Source organism: Octodon degus, unplaced genomic scaffold (genome assembly GCF_000260255.1).
Source record: "Octodon degus isolate 3935 unplaced genomic scaffold, OctDeg1.0 scaffold00250, whole genome shotgun sequence".
Lineage (NCBI taxonomy): Eukaryota > Metazoa > Chordata > Mammalia > Rodentia > Octodontidae > Octodon > Octodon degus.
The window spans coordinates 11,366-19,545 of NW_004524826.1; the positions used below are offsets into that span (position 1 = coordinate 11,366).

Here is an 8,180-nt window from a genome sequence, read left to right on the forward strand (position 1 = left end):
TGTACATAGAAATCAACAATAAAACTTGTGAGTCCATGTGAAGGCAATTTTACCCATGGACACAAAAAACTGAACAGAAAGCCTCTATGTTGTGCATATGTTAATTATTCCATAATTAATTGCTAACTTTAATGACAGTTTATTTCCTGGAATTGTGAAAATGAGTCCTAATTTCCTGTAGAGGAATAAATTTGATAAAAAGTTAAGAAAATATGGGAAGGGCCGGTGAGATAGCTCAGGGGTACTAAAGCACCTGCTTAGGCAAGCTTGGGAAAGCACAGGGACCACGGTTCGATCCCTGGTACCACATGCTGTGCCAGCCCCACTCCCAGGGTGGTCTGAGCCCCACCACACCTATAATCCCAGAGCTAGGGAGGCTGAAAGCAAGAAGATCACCAAGAGTCCAAGCTGCGTAGTGAGATCTTGCAACAACCAAATACATTTAAAAAGAAAGAAAGAAGGAAAGAAAGAAAATATGTGAAAAGTAATAATTGGAGATCATAGAGAGAAATATCAAAAGCCCACTGCAGTAATAATAGTGTACTGCGAGGGTTGCAGAGTTGCTGCATGCGGAGGGTATTGCTTAGGTCCTGTGCATGCACAGGAGCCGGCCTGCTGCAAGCGCACCGAGGTCCACGCGGGGAGTGCGACTATTCCTGTGCTTGTGTGCTGGCCTGCAACTCGGGTCTTCAGTCTAATGCCCCGATAATGCCTTCAGCTTTGGAGGAGCTGCAGAATGATGTAGAAGAGGTAAAGGCATTGCTGGAAAAGGCTACTAGGAAGAAAGTACATGATGAAAAAAAAAAAAACAAAAAACCAAGATTGAAACAGAAATAAAGAATAAGATGCAACAAAAATCTCAGAAGAAACCAGAACTTCTTGACAAGGAAAAACCAGTCACTGTGGCTGCTCCTATCACAACAGGATACACAGTGAAGATCAGTAATTACAGGTGGGATCAGTCATATAAGTTTATGAAAATCTTCATGACCTTACCTGGAGTTCATCAATTTCCTGCTGAGAATGTGCAGGTGCATTTCACAGAGAGGTCATTTGATATTTTGGTACAGAATCTAAATGGGAAGAATTACTCTATGATTGTGAACAATCTCTTGAAACCCATCTCAGTGGAAGGCAGTTCAAAGAATGTCATGACTGATACAGTTCTTATCTTGTGTAGAAAGAAAGCAGAGAATACTCAGTGGGAATACTTAACTCAGGCTGAGAGAGAGTAACAAAAAAGAAGAGCCAACCTACGATGCCGAGACAGATCCTAGTGAGGGGTTAATGAATGTTTTAAAGAAGATTTATGAAGATGAAGATGATGATATGAAGTGAACCATTAATAAATCTTGGGTGGACTCATGAGAGAAGCAAGCCAAAGGAGATTCAGAATTTTAAGACTTTAAAGTACTTTTGAAAACTGTCATTCAGAAATACTGGTATTTCCAATAAAGGAATGTTGGTAAGCTGGACATAGAAATTTGACAGATAGCTACAAAGCCTTCAAAGTAAAGGCAGTGAATTCTCCATTTCATACTGGAGGATTTATTTAAATAAGATGTACATTAAGTACTTCCTCCAAAGATGTTTTCATTAGTATTCTAGTCATTTTGTTTATGTAAGGGTTACATGGTATTCTCATTGAAATACACAAAGCAAGTCTTACCTAAGGAAAACAATACATTGTGTATATTTTTGTTCACCTATGAGATAAAAAAAGAAGTATATGCTCGGCTATAAGTTACAGATGTCAGCTCCCACTAATGCAAGAATAAGAGTAAAACTGAATTTTTGTATAAAATTCAAGTCTGTGCTTGTGCTTCAGATTTGCTGTAGAGTGGATGGTCGCCTATTACCAGCTTGAGCAGTGCAAAGATCAAGGATTACCATTCGCCAATCCAGTCACAAATGTTTCTATCTAGATTTAAATATATTCGTTTGTGAATATGGAACTGAAGTAATAGACAAGCATCTTCATGTAGTGCCAGTAAGTTCTGCCATGGATCAGATGGCTTAAAAATAATAACCATAAAGTAAAAATAATTAATTTGAAAGTCCATCTATTCCTATGTTCAATAAAGTTGGATTTTTATGTAGAAAAGTAAAGACAAAAAACAGTGTGAGTTTGATATTTGGATGCAAAGAAGCATGAGTGGAATAGTAGATAAAAATCCACAGAACTAAACACCTCATATTGAGAATACCAAGAGGGCATTTTGCCCACGTGGTAAGGTAAGGTAAGGAAACTCTTTCAATAAAATAGCAGGAGACTCAGGGTGATCTACTGAAAATCTCACATACGACTGAATCAGAAAAAGCTTAACTCTGGCCTACAGCTAGAGAGACTTCAGTCTGTGGTCAGCAGCCTCACAGCAGAGACACGGTGGCAGAAGGCACGACAGAAGAAAGCTGCTCCACTCAGCCTCCAGGAAGCAGAGAGCAGAGGAAAAGCCCCACAGACAGGAGCCAGGGACTAGAGGCAGTCCCTGCAGCCATACCCCATGACCCACCCAGACACACACGAAAGTGTGCTGTACTAATCTCCTCCCAAGAAAGTCAAATTTCCCAAAGAAGAAATAAAATAGTTTAGCTTCATTAGCATGCAAAAAATTGTAGGTTCATAAGAAAATAGAATATTTACTGTTTATGAATATAAATTCACATTTGTAATGTCATAATTAAAGGAGAAAAAGAGTATCTTCAAATATTATTTATTGTAATGAAAGTTGATATCTTCCTAGGAAATGATGTATCAAAGATCCAAAAATTTGTTTTCAAATTATTTTGACCCATCTACTACAATTATAGGAATTTAGTATAAAGAAATAATCTGAAATATACAAAAATTATATTCAAGAATGTTTTTGGTCAATCTCTCTCATTCCTTATTCTAGTACCAGTGATAATATATGAATTGAATCATGTTTAAATTCATTACCTACCATTCTAGGAGCTAAAAAGTTTCTCTGTATTTTCCAAGTTTCACTATATATCAGTTCCCAAGATATACACTATCTTGATGAGATTCCTCCTGGGCTGCTTCATATCTGTATCATTCATTAGATTTTGTGAGACTGACACAACTACTAATATAATTATATTTAGAGAAATTGACAACATGCTTATTCTTTACCCGAATTTCAACGTAGAAAGCCACGTGGATGGAAAGGAGATGCAGGGTGAGGGATTAGCAGTGTACCAATCATAAAACTCACCCTGGTTGGTTTCCTTAGCGTAGAAAAGAGCCAAGAACAAACAGATACAATACTGTCACTTAGAGCCAGCATTCTGGAGTCTATTTCTTTACTTCACTGCCTAGAGGAAAAGCTGGTTTTCCTTTCCTTTGTGTAATATTTAGTTTTGTGAACTTTATTTCCTTAAATGCTCTAGGTGCAAATGGTATTTAAATATTTTTATTTTATGCCATGTAACTGCACAATTAGAAAAATATCCTTGTGTTCCACATCTACAATAAATAAAGGGGAAGTTATTTAGTATGGAATGTTTCCAAGGAAAGGAAAATTTCTCCAGCATCCATTAAGAGAATCACACATTAGCACTTCTAGTCAGACAGAAGGCAAGCTAGGGACAGTGTCTGCTACAAGTCTGGAAAGGGGTTTGATCCTCTTTGGTTTCATTTGTGTTATTTCAGATGAGGAATCATAGGACAGAGCTGCCTGGGAGCTAGAGTTGAAGGGGACCTGCTATAGGACCAAGAGGATGTGTCTTCAGAAAAATGTATGGTGGAGGCTGGAACATATGCTTGCAGTGCAGATGCGGAACAAAGAAGAGTGTGGTCCTCAGACACATGCAGGTAGTTTGCCATATTTGCACATATTTTCTTTGCTCCAGTCTTTGAAAAAGTATACTGCCTGATCTGACTCTAACACTGATGCTTGCTACTGCCTTTTGACCTCAATTTATGTCCTTCTGCACCCCTTTCACACCCATTCCCAGGATCCCTACCTCGGTGTCATTAGCAGGCACTTCTTGAAAACTAACACCTCCATCTTGTACTCCCAATGGAGCTCAATCTGCTTCCTTTTCCTCCATACTACCTATTGTCGTGTGGCCTATTACTTACTGATGTACTTGTTCCATCTCACTGCACTATTATGATGTTTGTAAGGAACCGTGTTTGATTTATTCACTGTTTTATCTACTCCCACCGAAGCAGTGTCTGGCACATAATGAGTTCCCAATGAATATTTAATGAAATGAAGAGTCAAATATTAATCTTTGATATGAAGGAAGTTAGATTGCATTTCTAGAGACCACTTACCTGGTTCTCAGTAAGCATGTGATGAGTGATACTTGATAAAACATTCTGTTGGACCCCTCTCTGCCCCTTTTAACCCCATCATGGGGCAAAAAAAGGATTCCTTGGTCCAAATATATTGCAAACATGCCCAATAGGAATGTATTAACAAGCATATGATAGTAATGGAAGGAATGAAAATTCATCTTGGGCAAAATCTGTACATGAAGTTTCTCTCTGTCTGTCTCTGTCTCTCTCTCTCTTCTCTGTCTGTCTCTGTCTCTCTACTCTCTCTCTCTCTCTCTCTCTCTCTCTCTCTCTCTCTCTCTCTCTCTCTCTCTCTGCATCAAGTAGAAGAAAGCTATAAAAATGGGATGGAATGGAATGTAAACATAAAGTCATATGGCCAGGAATATTTCAGAAGTCAACTATTTGAAACAATCCAGTCTACTTTGTAATTGAACATGATAGATCATTTGAGTAGTCAGTTTTACTGATATTCTAAGAGCCTTTGAAAAGTTTACAGGTTTGAGTAAGACATTCTTTAAAGGAACTGACAAGCAATTTTAGATGAAACGAGACTAATAGATTATAGAAAAATTCTTAGCAAGAAAAAATTCTGAATTTTCGATAAGAAATTTCCTGATACAAAAGGTGATACTGTGAAGAAGACTGATGCCTGGGGCTGGGGTCGGTGGATTAGGCATTGGTGGGAGATAAGTCTAAAAGGTACCAGAACTTGCCTGTCTGGAAGGAAACCATGACATTGGAGGAAAGTGGAGATACATGGTTGAGTTTGAATAATCTTAATGCTTATTTAGATACGTGTTGATATTTTTCCACATCTGGGAAATAAGAATGCAAGGCTAATAAAACAAATTTATCATTCAATTACTAGCATAGTATTTTTTTTTATTATTGCCTGTATCTCGCATTAAATGTGAGTCGCTCCTCCCTAGGGTAATGTTTAATCTAGCTTTCTCTTCAGACTCTAGCTTCTTGAAAGAGAAACATACACTTGCTTTCTGCATTTTTCTACCTCTTTCTATGTTTCAACCATTGCTACATGATGGACCTCCCACTATTTCCTTAAAAATGTTCTCATGACTGCTTCTAAAGTTATCTGACCCAAGGCTAGCCAGATAGCTCAGTGGAGTGAAGCGCCTGCTTAGGTAGATGAAAGGACTGGTGTTTGATCCCTGGCATGCCATGCTGGCCCTGCCCCCGGAGTGTGCTGAGATGGTGATTAAGACTGGACGGAGTGGCACGCATCTATAATCCTAGTGCTTGGGAGGCTGAAAACAGGAGGATCACTATGAGTCTGATCTATATAGTGAGACCCTATACTGAATATATAAAAAAATAAAGTCCAATCAAATGAATCTGTATCCTGAATTTCTTTGCTTTTTCAAAGGATGTAACAATACTAAATGCCTACTCATTTTTAAAAACTCATCCCCAGTTGCTGTTTCTTCTCCTCAACTTCTTTTCTTCCTCTCTCCCTCTCCATATCTGTCTCACTCCTTCCTCCCCCTTCTCTTTAACTCTTCTCCCTCTACATTTTCTTCTCAATATTTTTCCATTTGACCTCTAGTGGTGGATGGTTATGGCTTTATTCTCTAATTCTTGGTATTTAAATTTTTGCAAGCTCCTTTGCATACTTCCTTATCCCTTGTTGTATATGTGTTAGTTCTATTCTTACCTTAACATACAGTTAAAAGATACACATAGAAAAATCATTAAGAGGTAGTCATACAGTATCAATACAGCCTAGGTTTTGGAGTGGTATTGACTAAAGTAGATAGATGATAGATAGATAGATAGATAGATAGATAGATAGATAGATAGATAGATAGATAGATAGTCTACATATATGAACTCTTAGGTATTTATAATCTGGAAATAGTATAAGTCGAGAAAAGAAAAACTAGAGTTAGATAATAAAGGTAATAATACATGAGTACAATATTACCAATATTTTCATGGTACTTAGAAACTGTAGAAATGAAATTAATCTATTCTTCTTTCCTCACTTGTAAAATAGTAATGACAGTTAATATTTGGCAACATTGTGGAAATAAACAGAAAAGTAAGACCTTCATAATAACTAGGTCTGGAAACACCAATTTCTTGATAAATGGCACAGGCAGCATTGCATTTTTTTAAAAGAGAAAAGTGACAAACATGTGTTTTAAGAATCTTGTATATGTGTTAGTACTTGATTTCTATGCTTTTATCTTTAACCTACTAAGTCATCTGTATTAAAGCAACTAACATTAACTGTCTCACAGAAAACTCAAAAATCTCAAGAACTTAGCATAATAACACAATCTGACCCGCATCATGGCAGATGTGATTGTACGGTCTTCTCAGGTCTACCCTTGCCTAAAAGACCAATTCTTTGAGTTACTTTTTCTATTTCATGTCAAATATGGTTTCCATGTTTCTGACTGGACTCACTGACACAGACACATCTCCAAGAAAACCTGTCCAGTGTCCAAAGAATCCAATTCAGACTGGGAGACAGCTCAGCAGATTAAGAGCTTGCATGGAAAGTGCAAAGTACTGAGTTCCATCCCCAGTACCAAAAAAACAAAAAAAGCTACGCAAAGCATCCAATGCATATACTACTATTGTCCTTTCATATTATACAATGTTGTCAATATACTACTTAAGGTTTTAATAGCAATTTGCATGAATTATTTGGCTTTCCCAATAGTAAGGACTTATTTACAGATGAAGGAATAGATTTTGAGAAATGATTTGATGTCAGATTTCTCTTCTAAGCTGTGCAATGATGTATCTTAAGGAACAGATCAGAATAGCAACAAAGTAACACATCATGTTGTCTGATTTCACTAGATTTGTTCATATCTTAAGCTTTCATCTATAAAAAATGTTGGTCATACATGCAGACTGTCTTTATCAGAAAGGGTAATGTATGCAAGGCCATAAATGCAATAGATTTTATTAATAAGCAATGGTTTCACTTTGAAAAAGAAAACATACTTTGATCATTCTTAAACTTATTTAGCAGAAATTTGATTCCATAGTGGTTTCAAATTTATTTATCTTTATGTATTCAGTACAAGGTCTACAGGGCCTCACTGCACAGATAGGACTCATAGTGATCCTCCTTTCAGTCTCCCAAGCAGTGGGATTACAGGCACCTGCCACCACATCCAGTCTCAATCGCTACCTCAGCGCACCTTGGTAGCAGGGCTGGCACAGCATGTGGTTCCAGGCTCGAATCCCAGTCCCTATGCTTTGCCTAAGCAGGTATTTTAGTTCCCTGAGCTCTCTGGCCAGCCCTGGTTTCAAATTAAGAATATTGATAAACTATTAAGAGGTGAAGGAAACTCAGGAGGTGGGACTTTGTTGAAGAGAGTGAGTCCTAAACTGTGCACTTGAGGACTCCTTCCTCTCTCTCTGTGCTTTCTGATCGCACCATGAGGTGAGAGGCTTTACTTCACCATGGGCCCAGAAGCAGTGGAACACCAGCTAACCATGGACTGAAACTTCTGAAATCATGAACCAAGTAAATTTTTCCTCTGTTCATTTTCTCAGGCATCTTGTCACAGTAACAAATAGCTGACTAACACGCTATACATATATTAAAATGACATGTGTTATTATAATAAATTCTCTTAGAGAGAAACAACATACTTTCAGTGGTAGTATGTGCTTTCTTGGCCTTACATTTCTTAAATATCTAGACATTGTTTTCTAAAAACTCAACAATTGTGTGCTAATTCACATAACACATTGTATATTGTATATAATCCTATTATAACTTAAAGAAAATTAGTATAATTATGTGCTTTACAGGATTAATTGAGGAAGTACAAGTGAAAAATATTTTAAAGTCAAGCCATAAGTAATATAAAATATTAAAACACTACCTACTTGTCGGCATGGG

The 8,180-nt window shown here is 37.3% G+C and overlaps 1 pseudogene; it reads left to right on the top strand.

The window, feature by feature from the left end:
• Positions 1-708: 708 nt before the first annotated feature.
• LOC105740965 lies at positions 709-1,401 on the top strand (annotated as a pseudogene).
• Positions 1,402-8,180: the final 6,779 nt, after the last annotated feature.